Raw genomic sequence first — 17,067 nt, forward strand, 5'->3', positions numbered from 1 at the left:
GGATATTCACATATAAAGGAATGAAACTGGATCCTTACTTTACTCCATTCACAAAAATTAAATTAAAATGGATTAAAGATGTAAATATAAGACCTGAAACCATGAAAATCATAGAAGAAAACACAGGAACAAAGCCTCTTGACATGGTCTTGGTAATGAGTTTTCAGATATGACCCTAAAGCACAAACCAACAAAATCAAAAATAAAGAAGTGGGACTATGTCAAACTAAAAATGTCTGCTCAACAAAGGAAACCATAAACAAAGTGAAAAGATAACCTACAGAATAGGAAAAAAATATTTGCAAACCATTCATCTGACTAAGGGGTTTATTCCAAAACATATAAAGAATTCCTAGAACTCAATAGCAAAATATAAATAAATAATCCAATTAAAATGAGCAAATAACTGGAATAGATATTTCTCCAAAGAATATATACAAAAGGCCAACAGGTATATAAAATGATGCTCAACATCACTAGTCATTGGGAAGATGCAAATTAAAACCACAATGAGATACCCATACCCGTTAGAATGCCCATTGTAAAAAAAAGGTAAGAGATAACACATGCTGGCATGGATTTGGAGAACAGGAAATCCTGTACACTGTTGGTGGGAATGAAATTTGTACAGCCACTATGGAAAACAGTATAAAGGATCCTCAAAAAATGAAAACTAGAACTACCATATTATCCAGAAATTCCACTTCTGGGGATATGTCCAAAAGTAATGAAAACACTAACTCAAAAAGGTATCTACACACCATGTTCATAAAAGTATCATTTATAATAGCCAAGACATGGAAACAACTTAAATGTCAATCGATGGATGAATGGATGAAGAAGCTGTGGTGTACATATCCAGTGGACTATTATTCAGGCATTTAAAAAAATGAGGAAATTCTAATATTGGTTACATTATATATGATTCTTGAAGGCATTATGCTAAGTGAAATAAGTCAGAGAAAGACAAACACTATATGATCTCACTTATACATGGAATCTAAAAAAAATTCATAGACAAAGAAATCAGACTTGTGGTTACCACTGGCATGAGGTGGGGGGGAGGGGGAATTGGAGGAAAGTCATCAAAGGATACAAACTTCAGTCATCAGATAAGTAAGTACTGAGGATGTAATGTACAATGTGGTGACTCTAGTCACACTGCTCTATGACATATAGGGAAGTTGTTAAGAGAGTAAATCATGAGTTCTCATCACAAGGAGAATTTTTTTTCCCTTTACTCTTTTTTCTCTTCTCTTTATTTTATCCATATGAGAAGATGGATGTTAGCTGAACTTATTGTGGTATTCATTTCACATAATTCATTTCACAAATCAAGCCATCATACTATATTCCTTAAACTTATACAGTGATGTATGCCAATTATTTCTCAATAAAACTGGGGGAAAATTTTTCACCTAGGTGCCGTCTTCTCTAGAAAACTGTCTTTAACCTCCTTCAAAGACAAAACACATTTCTGATCTACATTTTATAGCACTGTGTATTACACTACACGTACAAAAACTAAGTGAATATCCTATACACATCTTATTATTTATTATTCCCCATCAGACTGTTCTCCTTAGGTAAAGGAATAATAGGTACAGCATATTCCAGGGTTTTCCATCACCTGTTTGGTTTTTTCTAGGAAAGACTGCTCTGAAATTAGTATTTTCCTTTTGAAGTACCTGGGCCCAGAGCCTAGTTTCCAGAGAATTCACCTAGTTTACTATACTATGAACTAGTCTTCCCTTGGTTGTTGGTGACTTATGACAGATTAATTTCAGACATTAATCTGTTACTCATGGACTTTATGCTATATTTATTATTTTTTTAAATGAGCTGTCTTTCTTTTTTTTTCTTTTCAAATTTTTATTTAGATTCTAGTTAACACACAGTGCAATGTTGATTTCAGGAGTAGAATTCAGTGATTCATAACTTACATACAACACCCAGTGCCCATCACAAAAAGTACCCTCCTTAGTACCTATCACCCATCTAGCCCATCTCCCACCCACCTCCCTTCACCAACCCTCAGTTTGTTCTCTACCTTTAAGAGTCTCTTATGGTTTGTTTCTTTCTCTCTTTTTTTTTCTTTTTTTTTCTCCCCTTCCCATACATTCATCTGTTTTGTTTCTTAAATTCCACATATGAGTGTAATCATTTGGGATTTGTGTTTCTCTGACTTATTTCACTTAGCATAATACATTTTAGCTCCATCCACATTGTTGTAAATGGCAAGATTTCATTCTTTTTGATAGCTGGGTAATATTCCATTTGTATATATATACCACATCTTCTTCATCCATTCATCCATCAATGGACATCTGGGTTCTTTCCATAATTTGGCTGTTGATAATGCTGCTATAAACCTCAGGGTGCATGTGTCCCTTCAAATCAGTATTTTGTAGGGTAAACACCTAGTAGTGAAATTGCTGGATCACAGGGTAGTCCTGTTTTTAACTTTTTGAGGAACCTCCACACTGTTTTCCAGAGTGGCTGCACCAGTTTGCACTCCCACCAACAGTGCAAGAGGGTTCCCATTTCTCCACATCCTCATCAATATCTATTGTTTCTTGTGTTGTTAATTTTAACCATTCTGACAGGTGTGAGGTAGTGTCTCATCGTGGTTTTGATTTGTCTTGTCTTTGGGAAAATGTTTATTCATGTGCTCTGCCCATTTCTTCACTGGATTATTTGTTTTTTGAGTGTTCAGTTTGTCAAATTTGGATACTAACCCTTTATCAGATATGTCACTTGCAAATATCTTCTCCCATTCCATAGGCTTCCTTTTAGTTTTGTTGATTGTTTCCTTCACTGTGCAGAGCTTTTTATCCTGATGAGGTCCCAATAGTTCATTTTTGCTTTTGTTTCCCTGGACTCTGGCAACCTGTTTAGTAAGAAGTTGCTCCAGCCGAGGTCAAAGAGGTTACTGCCTGTGTTCTCCTCTAGGATTTTGATGGTTTCCTGTCTCATACTTAGGTCTTTCAACCACTTTGAATTTATTTTTGTGTATGGTGTGAGAGAGTGGTCCAGTTTCATTCTTCTGTATCTTGCCTTCCAGTTCTCCCAGCACCATTTGTTGAAGAGTCTGTCTTTTTTTCCATTGAATACTCTTTCCTGCGTTGTCTAAGATGAGTGGACGAAATAGTTGTGGGTCCTTTTTTTGGGTTTTCTATTCTGTCCCATTGATCTATGTGAAGGACTTTATGCTTTATATCCAGTTGGGTGATAAAATAATTTAATTGAGTGAAAGAATGTATTAGTTACAGTCACTAATTGGGTGTTTTCAACTCAAACTATCATCTTAGCTAAACAGAAAACCGTCTAATTTCGCAGAATCAAATCCTTAGCCACTCGGTCCAGCGCCTCCACACTCTTCTCAGGAAGCCAAGCAATGTCCTCTCATGCATGGGCTGAGTAGGTGGAAAACTAGCCAGTGTGAAATGAGGGGTAAGGAGAAAGCCTATGAGGGAGACCTTTCCAGTACCCCATCTAGAAAAATACTTTTCCCTTAGAGGATTTGTATTCCAAATCTGCTGCCCATTTCTTTTGCTACAGCAAATTAAATTCCTGCAATTGTTTTAGAGCAAGGGTCAGCAAACTTTTTCTTAAAGGGCCAGATAAACAGTTTAAGTTTTGTTGGGCCAAGCAACAAAATGGAAGCAAGTATATAGGTACTGAGAGGACTATTCAAAACGTAATCATTTAATTTGTTTTAATTGTTTTAATGTTTATTTATGTTTGAGAGACAGAGACAGAGGCTTGAGCAGGCGAAGGGCAGAGGGAGAGGGAGACACAGAATATGAAGCAGGCTCTGGGCTCGGAGCTATCAGCACAGAGCCTGATACAGGGCCCGAACTCACAAACCGTGAGATCATGACCAGAGCTAAAGTTAACTGAGCCAACCAGGCACCCCAAAAATGTAATCATTTAAAAATGTAAAAATCCATTATTAGTATGCAGGCTGTGTGGCTGGTTTTGGCTTAGTATGCAGGCTGTGTGGCTGTGGTTTGCCAGCCTATGCTCTAGAGCGTTGCTTATCCTCTTTAAGACAGCAATTTGGGCATTTGAAGATAGTGCTCATGGTAGCATACTCCCAAACACTGCCCCATATCCAATCCCTAGATACAGCCTTGGCTTCTTTATTTTTCCCCTTTCAGGGTCTCTGGAGCCCTCCAGCTTAGCAACACTTACAACAAATTATCTATTTCAAAACATGGCACTCAGGTTTAATGCAATACTCGAGCTCTTGTTTGTGAGGCATAAATTCCAGCAAGCATCACTTATTCAGAATCCATACTTTTATTTGGAATTCTCTTTTGTTCTCCCCTCCTACCTCTGCTTCACATAAGTAAGGTCCTAATCATCCTTTTTATCTCAACTTCAGACTCCTCAAACCAGCCTCCACTGACCACCATATCCAAAATCCTGCCCATTTCTCACTTCTATTTCAGTGCCTTTATTTGTTTTTCTTCAGAGACTCTAATGTAATTTATAATTATTTTATTAATTTGTCTACCTGAAGGATTTTTGTTTTCTGACCCAGCAAAATAAAGTAAAAGCTGTAAGAAAGCTACAATAATTTCTAGTTCTAGCCTTTATAGAGTAGCTGCTATCAGATTTAACCTGTGCTGTAAAAGCTGAATGAAATATATAAAACTATTGTTTTCCGGTATTGAACAATAACCAAGGTAAAGCTTTGAGCCTCAAGAGAAGGGAAGCATATGAGGTAAAACCCTCCCATTTACACACCAGCTTTCTTTGTGAGGGCATTTTTTCCAAATCACAATGCAGAAAACTAGAATCAAGCAGACAGCAGCAGTTTTGCTGGGTTGGGGAAACAGAGATCAGAGTTCACAACTGCTCAAAGGACTGGGATTTGTGCAGACACAAAATTCCCTGAAGTTTATAAATTGCTCACACACACCTTCCCTCATTGACCCTTCCAGCAGTCAATGCAGAGGAGGTGAAATGAGATGAAGACTCTAAGAAAGTACCATTAGATGCTGAATCTCCATGGTCTGCTCCCTTCCCCAGAGCCTCTGCCTCTGACTGGTGCTTTTTCATGCAACGCTATTTCCGTATTTGTGCTTCTTGGGAACTGAGATTGTCAGTAACCGGACTCATTAACACCATTTTTTTTTTTTTTAGTTTATTTGTCTAGATGTTACAAGTAAATCTGTTTCCTAGCAACTCTGTCCCCTGCTCCCTCAATTTTCCCTACTCATTATCTTCCCCATGATCAACTACAAATTAGCCAAATTATGGGCAGGTTTTAGATTTCCCAGAAACGGAAGGGGCATTTTCAAACATTTGTTCTTCTGGCATAAAGTGGCTCTAAGGGCCCATGCTTGCTGAGGACAAAGCAGGAAAATGGAAGTGGCCATTAATCTTAATGTGCCTGCAGATCTGGGAGCCAGGCCTCCCGGGATAGCCATTTAAGTGCAGTCTTCTAGCCATTTCATGTAAGAGCCAATGTTAACCCCAAGAGGAACCATAATTCTGGAGAAAAGGGGATCCCCCATGACATCCTCTGCAAAGTTAATTGTCAATATGGTGGCTTCACTCTCAGCTCTGTAGTGAAATCCCTGAATGACACTCCAATTCCACATCCCACACTTTAATATCCTAAAAATCAGACAACTATTCAAACCGACCTGCCAAATACCCTTTGAAAAAACATGAAAAAATGACTCCTATACCAATATAAAATGCAACTAGGGACTGATGCAGCCTAGATGCTTTTCAAGCTCAAGGCTTCCCAGCCATGAATAATCTACATTGAAGACGATTTCCCAAACATAGTTTTTTTTCTGTCATTATTTCCTTAAAGGTTCTAACAAAGATAATTTCAGAACTGTGTCCAGGAACTAAGGTTAATCCTAGGTGATATGAACTGTTATTTTACTTTCATATATTTATTCAAAGCATATTTTAAGTACCTACCATATACCAGACACTGTTCTAAATGCTAAGCATGTAGTAGCAGACAAGTCAAAAGTCCCTGTGCTAGACATTATGAATAGGTCTCTTCTTCCAGGGCTATAGTAGGATTATACTTCCCTGCCTATGTGACGGGAGTGATTTGGCCAATGAAATGTGAACTGTACTATTATATATCACTTTGCGGTAGAAGCTTAAAAGTCAAGGTATACTTTGCCATGTTCTCCTTTCCATCTGCCTCAGCAACTAGCCTAGTTCCTGGAGTTAGAAAAGCTCATAGGAGAACCCCCGGAAGATCCAGCATAGATATGTAACATCTTATATGTTATCGTGTGCCATTGAAAAAATATTTATTAAAATCTAACTTTTTCTGATACAGCCCAATTGTTGTGGACGCATATATTCAAAATTCTCTCTCTCGTGATATCCATCTGAGTCCTACCTACCCTGATCATATGGCATAAAATCTAATAGTCACAGCAAGACAAACCCTGTTTCTCAGGTACAGAAGAGTGTTGTGATGTCTTTCAACTATAAAGGCAGCAGCAGAATACAAAGGAAAGAGCCCTAGCCTGGAAGTAAGAGGAACTAGGCCCTTGAGGCTGTTGCAGGTTGGCTCAGAATCAGGTACGTGCAGGCATCTGAAAGCCTAGCGCGTCACAGGTTTCCAAACCTAACTGTCCACTAGATTCATCACCTGATACTGTCAAAAGAATTCTCTTAGCAGATCACTAGATCTGGGCAGATGCCCTGAAATTAAGCTCCTCAGCTGATTCTAACGCATCATGCAGCTTATGCAGTCATTGTTTGAAGTCATAAGCCTCCTCATAACACGTCATGTTGTCCCATCCATTTGATAGTGCCTGTACCTTGGTTCCTGATTTTCATACCTACTCCCATTCTAGGACTGGGATTCTGTTCTGAACATAAGCATACCAGGCTGGAGCCTTGGCCACATGCATGCCAATCCCCCTGTTCTGGTAACTGAATCCTGTCAGCCAAACTCGCAGCCACTGGTTTGAGTTCTGCTTAACAGAGATGACAGGGGACAGATACTTGATACCTCTGTGATTCAGGGCATAATCACTGCTTAAAAAAGAGGCCCTTCTGGGACTCACATTTGGGATACAGTGGGATACCAATAAGCCCACATTCCCTTCTCAGACACCTTTGCTCCCAACACCTGTTAAGGGGCGTTTTAGCATGTGACCTAGTCAACTGCACACCTAACACACACAAAAAGGCAACACAAGAAAAGTCAATCTACTAATTGACTAGGAAATAATCAGTGCTCTCTCTTGAGAGTTTTAACAAAGGGGGGGAAATGTATAATCAGGCACATGTATGTTTAGACTGAAAGGTCATGTAGAGTCATGAACAGGATGGTCATTTTTAGCCACACACTTACCAATTATCTTAGAAAGTGGTATTACTCAGAGAAACCAATCAACATTTTTTAATGCAGCTAGAGAGTAAAAAACAGACACAAGAGAAAACTCCATCCTTAGGACCTTTACAACAAAACCTATGCCTTTCTGAAGCAAAGTACACAGTTGTCTTTCATTTTTGTGAAGTGTCCCTGTAAATTTTCAAAACTCTCCTTTACTTGAACTAGCAAGAATGAGTTTAGTTCTTTGCAAATAAAAAAAAAATTTCCTATGTTGAATTCCCTTAAGTGGCGAACCCTGGTCTTATTCTAGCCTGGAGCTTCCTTTTGGGTGTAACAAAGTAGACTACTACAGGACTTAGGACATCCTTTCCTACCAGCCGGGGCCACTAAAGCCCCAACATTACTCCCATCTGAATCAATCTTAATTATGCAAATATTTCTCTTTTTCCCCCCAGCTTTACTGAAGTATGATTGACAAATAAAATTGTAACATATTTAAAGTATACAATGGGATGATTTGCTATAAGTAAACATTATTAAAGGAGTCACGCCATCCAGCTAATTAACACACCCATAACTGTGCATATTAATCTTTTTTTGATGATTTAAGAACACTCATGTTTTATTCCCTTAGCAAATTTCAATTATACAATACAGTATTATCAACCATAGTCACCATGTAATACATTAGATCCTCAGACTTTATGCATCTTATAACCGTAAGTTGGTACCCTTTTACTAACTTCTCTCCATATCCCTCACCCCCCCCAGCCCCAGGCAACCACCGTTCTACTGTTTTTATGAAGTCAACCTCTTTTTTTTCTTTTTTTTTAGATTCCACATATAAGTGCTACCATGCAGTGTCTTTCTCCATTCAGTTTACTTCCCTTAGCATAAATAATGCCCTCTGGGTTCATCCATGTTGTCACAAATTGCAGGATTTTTTCTTTTCTACAGCTGAAAAATATTCCATTGGGTGTAGGTGTGTGTGTATGTGTATACCTCACTAGTATATATAGGTAGGAATACATATATAGGTATATATATTACATTTTCTTTGTCCATTCATCCATTGACAGACACTAAGGTTTGTTTGTTTTTATGTGTTGGCTATTATGAACAATGTGACAATGAATAGGGACAATGAACAGGTGTGAAGTGATATCTCATTGTGGTTTGGACTTGTATTTCACTGATGATTAATGATGCTGGGCATCACTTGTTCCTCACGTGTTGCACGAGTACTTGTTGGCATTTGTATGCATTCTTCAGGAAAAAATGTCTATTCAGGTCCTTTGTTTATTTTTGATTGGATTATTTGGGTTTTTTGCTATTGTGTTGTATGGATTTCTTATATGTTTTGGATATTAACATGGTTTATCAGATACGTGGTTTGCAAATATTTTCTCTGATCCCATAGGTTGACTTTTCATTTTGTTTATGGTTTTCCTTGCCAAGCAGAAGCTTTTTTTTAGTTTGATGTAGTCCCAACTTGCTTATTCTTTCCTTTGTTGCCTTTGGTGTAGGTGTCAAATCCATAAAATTATTGCCAAGACCAAAGTCAAGGAGCTTACCCATTAAGTTTTCTTCTAGGAGTTTCAGGGTATTTTCCCAACACCATTTTTGAAGACACTGTCCTTTCTTCTTCTTCTTCTTTTTTTTTTTTTTTTTTTTTGTAGTTTTGTCAAGAATTAATTCACCATATATGTGCGGGTTTATTTCTGGGTCCTTTACCCTATTCCAGTGAACTTTGTGTCTGTTTTTATGTCAATATCATACTATTTTTATTATAATTTTGTAATATAGTTTGTGAGTAGGAAAAACAAATTCCTCATGTGTTTCTCCTTTACTCTCACGCTCCTACACTTCTGATACCAAATGTGTGGATTTTCCATACATCAAGCAATTCTAAGTGACACCACCTTGGTGTTCTACAATTTGAAGGTGGGCACTATCTACCTGGAGACAGTATCAGATCCCAGAGGTTAAGGGCTCAGTCTTAAAAGACTGTCCTCCTACTTCAGACCCTAATTCCAAGTCCAAGTTGTTACTTGTGCTTCTGACCCGTGGCTATAAATCAGAGGTTCCCATGACATCCTCCTCAGGTTAGATTAATTTGCTAGAATAGTTCACAAAACTCAGGAAAACCATTTACTTAACTCAATTACTGGCTTCTTAAAAATGACATAACTCAGAAGCAGCAAAATGGAAGACATACTAGAGCCAAGTATGTAGGAAAGAAGTGAGACGCTTCCATGTTCTCTCCCTGTACACCACTCTCCCCGAACCTCCACATGTTCACCAACCCAGAAGCTCTCCGAACCCTGTATTTTGGGGATTTCTATGAGGGCTACCTACCTCACAAAAGTATGATTGATCATTAGCTCATTCTCCAGACCCCTTTCCTTTTCCTGAAGGATGAAGATAGGGATGAAAGTTCTGAGCTTCTAGTCAGGATTTGGTCTTTCTGGTGGCAACCCCATCCTGAAGCTACTCAAGAGCCCTGAAGAGTCACCTCATTAGAACAAAAGATACTCTATCAAACAGGAAATTTCAAGGATTTAGGAACTCTCTGTCAGGAACCAGGGTCAAAGATCAAATATTGAAACAACAGATGTTCTTAGTGCTCTTATCACTTAGGAAATTATAAGGGTTTTAGAATATCTGTGCCAAGAACCAGGAACAGAGACCAACATAATTTTTTTCTAGTATTTCCCAGTTTGCTATCCAAAAGTGTGATGCCCCTAGCTTTGTTCTTCTTTCTCAAGATCACTTTGGCTATTCAGGGTCTTTGGGGGGTCCATATGAATTTTAATACTTTTTTTTCCCATTTCTCTGACAAATGCCATGGAAATTTTGATAAGGACTGTATTGAATCTGCATTTTTTTCTGCTCCCTCTTCACTGAGCCTAGAGGGGACAGTCCTGTGGGGTTCTTGAATGCAAGCCCCAATGTCTCTCAGAGCTAGGTGTTTTGGGGTCCTGTCTCTCTGGTGGTAGTCTTAAAATTTGGGGTGCCAGATGTGTGGTCCACACCCTTGCTCTTCAGGAGAAGTTGGGAGTTGGGGATTTCCCTCCTAATGGTAAGATGTTGTGACAGGGGTGAGGTTTATGGCAAGAGACTGTCTCAACTTTTCCTATGCATTTTGATGTGGGTATTTCCTCAGATGCCTGATGTATAGGAGTCATTCAACTTGTTTCTAAATTTCTCTCAGGGGGAACTGACCTGTGCATAGCTGTATATCCCCATCCATGTAAGAAGGGAAATTCAGGAGGTCCCCAGGTTGTCATGTTGGTGATATCCTCCCAAATACTAAGTACGCCAATATTTCAACAAGATTATTTGTTTACTTTTACTTGGCCCTACCCCTAAATTGAAATAGCTTATTGTTCTTTTGCTACTTTTGAAAAAGTATGAAAACAATCAACTGATATCTATTTGACAAAGTGTTAAACAGTTGGGTAAACAATATTAAAATGCATCCTAGCACCATAATCGAGAATTTTCCACCATACTTTCTTATTAATCCATATGTGCCCTGATTTAAGGAAATTTATAACAAAAAAAAATATTGCAACTTATCATAAATTATGAGGGCAAATTTGCTTTCCCAAAACAACTCTTCAGATTCAGAGCACTCTCCTCCCATGTGTAAGCATGTGCTTCAAAGATAAAAAACTACTCAGGAAAACTGAGTGGCAAAGAAAGAAATATGGTAGTGTCCACTGACTGATGGATATCTTTGTAATCCACAAAAATCAATAGGAAAGCAGAATGTGATTTGCATAGATCTCCAGGACATGCCACTTATTAATGATGGTGAGGCCCCCCTAGGGCTCCTGAGACTCTGGGATGAGTTTAGCTAACTAACCTCATTCAAACACACTCAAGACTATCCCCAGGAAATGATTTCACAGCATTATTCTTTCCAAAAGGCAAGTCTTGCTGTGAGTTAGTTACATCTGTCTCCTCTTTTCACAACACAGCTAATTTAATGCCCAGAGTCATGTCTGCTTCCACATCTTAATGTACTGATTTCCTTCTTTACTGAAATGCAGCTGATACGACCTGGAACAGTCATAGTTGAAAGGGAAACTGAATCTCCTACCAGACTCACCAGTGTTTGCTGAGCAACACTCCCCTCACTGTACCTTGTCTTTCTTTTGCAGAACAAGGAAAAAGTTTTAAAACATGGATTTACTGGAAGACAGGCATTAACAGTACATTTATTCACTCATTATGTAGGAATTAATAGATGTTTAATATAATTGTTAGTGATTATATGTTTGTTAAATTTCTGTATGAGAGTTTTATAAATCTTTTTATATTTTTAAGTTTATTTTTATTTTGAGAGGGTGGGGAGGGGCAGAGAGAGGGAGACAGGGAGAATCCCAAGCAGGCTGTGCATGGAGCCTGATGAGGGCTCTAACCCTCTAACCATGAGATCATGACCTGAGCCAAAATCAAGACACTTAACCTGACTGAGCCACCCAGGAGCTCCTATAAACAATTTTAAAACATTTAATATAGCATGATGGTTAAGGATATGGCCCCAGGAATCAGTTGTGTGGGTTTTAGTCATAGCCTTTTCACTCCCAGCTGTTGTTACCTTCTAAGTTTTAGTTTCTCCCTCTTTAAAACAGGAATGAAAATAGAAATAACCTTGCCCTGTGTAAATTGAATGATATTCATGTGTGCTGGTTAATTTTGTGTGTCAGCTTAACTGAGCCATGGTGGTAGAGGGAGAGAAGGAGGTACCCAGACAGTTTATCAGACATTAGTCTGGGTGCATCTGTGAGTACGTTTTTGGATGAGATGAACATTTATTTATTTATTTTTTAATGTTTATTTATTTTTGAGACAGAGAGAGACAGAGAATGAACGGGGGAGGGTCAGAGAGAGGGAGACACAGAATCTGAAGCAGGCTCCAGGCTCCGAGCTGTCAGCACCAAGCCCGACGCGGGGCTCAAACTCACAGATCGTGAGATCATGACCTGAGCCGAGGTCGGACGCTCATCTGACTGAGCCACCCAGGTGCCCCAGATGAGATGAACATTTAAATCAGTAGACTAGATAAAACAGATTGCTCTCCCTTATGTGGGTGGCCCTCACCTAATCAGCTGAAGGCCTGAATAGAACAAACAGCTGACCCTCTCTCAAAAAGAAGGGAATTCCTCCCACCTGGAGAGAAAAAAAAAAAACAAAACCAAAAAATACCTACCTGAGCTGGGACATTGGTCTTGTCTGGCCTTCAGTCTTGGACTGAAACATCTGCCCTTCTTGGTTCTCGGGCCTGCCAGCTTGCAGACTGACACTTCCATCATCAGCTCACCTGGCTCTCACACTTTTGGACTAGGACTAGAGCAACACATTTTCTCTCCCGGGTGTCCAGCTTGCTGACTGCAAATCTGGGATTTCTCAGCCTCAACAACTGCATGATCTGATTCTCTGTAATAAATCAGTATCTCTTGATGATAGACAGACAGAGAGACTCTAATAGTTCTGTTTCTCGGGTAAACTCTAATGCACCACACCGAGCACTTAGCACAAGCGTCAGACTCATACTGAGTACCTAATACAAGGATAGCAACTATCATAAATGAGAGGCTGTCCTGGGCACAGGAGGAGGCCACCACTGAGATGACTCAAAATCAAACATTTGCCTTCAGGGAACTCGGATTAATAGTAGTGATAGGGTGTGTGTATTACTAAATGTCATTCCTTTGTTTAAAATCATTCAATGGCAACCTAGGAGCTACAGGATAGAACTGCCGACTCCTGAGGATGGAATACAAGCCTCTTCATTATCTAGTCCTTGTAACACTTTTGCATGCCCTTCAGGCTAACATGGTCTTCTATTGCACTGAGTTCCCTCTCACCTCAGTGGGCTTTCAGAAACTGCACCTCTGCCTCTGAAGACGTGTTCTCTTTGTATTCCTGAAAACCCCCTATTCATCATATCTCGTGTGACTTTAGATGCTCCTCTACCCATGTTCCCTGTGGCACCTTTCCTTCTCCTTTAAAGCCCACACCATAGTCCATCACCACTGCTGGTTTTCAAATTCTGCAGAAGTCCCAGCATGAGTCCAAGTCACCCCCATCTAGGATGCCAACACATCGAAGAATTCTGGAGGAGCAACCAGAGGCCACATGATAGTGAAAGGGGCCCAGGAGCCTCTGGGGAGAACCCGACCTCAAAGAAGATGATGCAGGAACAAAGCCTCAGGCCTGGACAGGAGGGTACTGTAATTAACCGGATATTTACCTAAAAACCTAAAAAGCTAGTGGTCAGGAGCTGTCATCTTATTTCTCTTACTTCCCTTAGAAATACTTATTCCACTTGCACTTTCTCAGCCCAGACTTTCTTCTTTTAACTTCCTGGAGCATGGGACAGAATTAATTTGCATGACCAATTCAGCCCACGAAAGGTTTCAACTTATCTTCTGGAAACTAGTGTGTGGCTGGTTAGCTCAGTAGTTGGAAGCTCACAACATGGATCCAGTCTCCATGTAGACCAAAACAACTACTATGGCCTGAATGTATCCAATGCCAATGTGAAGGGATGTCAGTCTAAACTGGAATTGGAGGATATAAAATGGAGAATGTCAAGCATGTACCTTCAGCAGAACAGAATTTAAGAATGAAGCTCATTTCGCATGAACGCCTGATTTACAGAAGACCTTCTGACCAATGACCATCTACCAAGAATCTCCCCCTTTCCTCAAACCAATGAACTTAGTGCTTGGACTCTGGTTGGACTTCCTTCCTTTTGCACTCCTTGCCCATAAATACAGCCTGCCCCAAATCCTCAATGCACTTGCCTGCAGCTTGCTACGCATGACTTTCTTGAATTGCAACTCCTCTGCTATCCCCAAATACCCTCAATTTCTGGTCATTTGAGCTTGCCTCAGTTTACCTGTGATAGGAACATGTAGGAGAGCACACAGTACATGACATGAAAGAGTGAAGAACATCCTCTCTTCTAGCAAAACTAGAAAAACATGTTCTACTTGTGAAATGTTGCAGAAGCCTTGCCTGATACTTTGCTGTCCCCAGAGCCTTCCCAAAGCTTTCCAATCCCCATAGCTAAAGCCATTCCATATCTTGTCCCGGTTGAGATACACTTAAGACAGCTAAGACTTAAATTCTTATCAGAAATAATCCTTAATAATATTTAATATCATTGTATTTGATTACATGTCCAGCATAAAAAACAATAGAAATTATAGAAAAGCTCAAAAATAAAATTACCTCTATTTAAGACCCTCAGAATAATATATAGTATTTTAGTATATATTTTTTCCAGAATTATACTCATATAAACAAACACACAGTGTTTGTACACTGTGTACACACAGTGTACACACAGTGGTAGTATATCGAAATATTGTAGTGTGACTTGCTTTTTTCACTAACTACATGATTAGAACATTCTTTCATGTTATTAAACAACCTTCTACATTATTTTTATGGTTTTGAAATACTCTATTGAAAGGAAGAATCATAATATCATAATACCAATCCCTCTTTTGTTGTATAGCAAGTTATTTCTACTGTTTTTGCTATTCGAAATAATTAATGTTCTTAAACCATAATCTTTCTGAGCCTCCAGGAATTTCTTAGGTTAAATACTAAAAAAAAAAAAAAAATGGAAACACCGGATCAAAAGATATGCATATTTTTGAGAATTTTGGAGCTGATTTCCAAATAACCCCATAGAAGGGAAGTTTGGGCAGAGTATTTCCTCCAACAATACATGAGACAGATTCAGAAGAATTTAGGGAATCCTAAGCTCATAGAGATAACACAGCATCCATCTATCCATCTATCCATCCAACCAGCCATGCATGCGGCAAATATTTACTGAGTGTGTACTCTACACACGTGCTAGGGACAGAATAATAAGAAAGACAAACATATTTCCTGCCCTCCCTGTACTCACAGTCTAGTAGAGAAATCAGACCAGCAATGACAATACTGATCAGTTTAGCCTTATTACTGCTTCCATTCTGACACTAACTCTCATTTTAAAAACAAGGCCCTGCCTTGTTGTTTTTTTTTTTTAATTTTTTAATGTTTACTCATTTTTGAGAGACAGCGCGTGAATGGGAGAGAGAGAGAGAGAGAGAGAGAGGGAGACACCGAATATGAAACAGGCTCCAGGCTCTGAGCTGTCAGCACAAAGCCCAACATGGGGCTCGAACTCATGGACAGGGAGATCATGACCTGAGCTGAAGTTGGATGCTTAACCTACTGAGCCACCCAGGTGACCCCTTATTGTTGAAACTAAGGGCCCCATGCCAGGTCTTCTTATTTGTTCTGACTAGGGTCTTTTTCTCATGAATTCTCTTAAAGGTGCTATAGGGTACTGGAATAGCAGCCAACCCAGCTGACAGCACCTCTCTCCCAGCTGAGAGTCTGTGCAAGTTACCCGTGCCAGCCTCCAGCTGCACATTATTCCTTTTCTGGAGAGAAGTAATAAAAATCACGACCACTTTGGGCCTCATGTTACTCACTCTGTCCCAGGCCTTATACCAGGTCCTTAACAAAAATTATTTCATTTACTCCAAACAACAAGGCAAGGGAGATGATGTGTTGCTATTCCAATCTACAAATAAGGAACAGGAGGATCACAGAATTTCTAACTTGCCCATTGTCAGACAGCAGAGGCAGGATATAAATATAAGTCTCTCCTACCTGCACTGCACTGTACTATTTGCCTAGGTCTCTGTCCATGCCCTGCTACAACGTTTTGTCCTGCCCGACTAGGCATTTCCTGGTCATCCACTGCTAGAACCTTCTCCAAAGGCCTATCACACCCAATGGGCAGCTGGGGGCTGGCACTCTCCTAACTACTTGAGAAGGTATCAAACTGCCTGGAGGCAAACCCAATGATACCCACTGCCACTGATTCTCAAAGTGTGGACCAAAGGTCATCCCCCACAGAACAGAATTTAAATCCTTGTTTAAATGAATAGCAAAATATGGTATATGCATACAATAAGATATTATTCAGTCATAAAGAGAAATGTAGTACTGAAATATGCTACAACATGGATGAACCTCAAAACACCACGGCAAAGTGAAACAAGCTGGATGCAAAAGGACATATACTGGGTGATTCCATCTATAGCAAGCACCCAAAGTAGGTAGAACCATAGAGACAGAATGCAGATTAGTGATCACCAAGACCTGGGGAGCACTGGGGGACAGGGAGTGACTGCTTAATGGACACAGTGTCTCCTTTGAGGGTGTTGAGAATGTCTCGGAACTTAGAGGAGATGGTTGCACAACATTGTGAGTGTCCTAAATACAGGATATTGCTCACTTCAGGATGGTTAATTTTGTCATGCTAAGTTTACCTCAATTTAAAAAGGGAGAGGGGCACCTGGGGGGCTCAGTTAAACATCCAACTCTTGATTTCAGCTCAGGTCATGATCTCACAGTTTGTGAGTTCGAGCCCTACATCGGGCTCTGCACTGACAGTGAGGAGTCTGCTTGGGATTCTGTCTCCCCCTCTTTCTCTGCCCATCCCCCACTTGTATGCTCTCTCTCTCTCTCTCTCTCTCTCAAAATAAGCAAACATTTTTTTAGAAAGTAACATTAGGGGCAGCTGGGTGGCTCAGTTGGTTGGGCGTCCAACTTCAGCTCAGGTCATGATCTCACAGTTTGTGAGTTCAAGCCCCACATCGGGCTCTGCTTTGATGGTGCGGAGCTTGCTTGGGATTCTC

At 39.8% G+C, this 17,067-nt stretch overlaps 1 long non-coding RNA gene across 2 annotated transcripts in view; it reads right to left on the minus strand.

The window, feature by feature from the left end:
• Nucleotides 1-17,067, minus strand: part of LOC122225932 — a 186,068-nt gene that overhangs the window by 39,840 nt on the left and 129,161 nt on the right. The gene's annotated exons all lie outside the window — the stretch shown is intronic.

This window comes from Panthera leo, chromosome A1 (genome assembly GCF_018350215.1).
Source record: "Panthera leo isolate Ple1 chromosome A1, P.leo_Ple1_pat1.1, whole genome shotgun sequence".
Lineage (NCBI taxonomy): Eukaryota > Metazoa > Chordata > Mammalia > Carnivora > Felidae > Panthera > Panthera leo.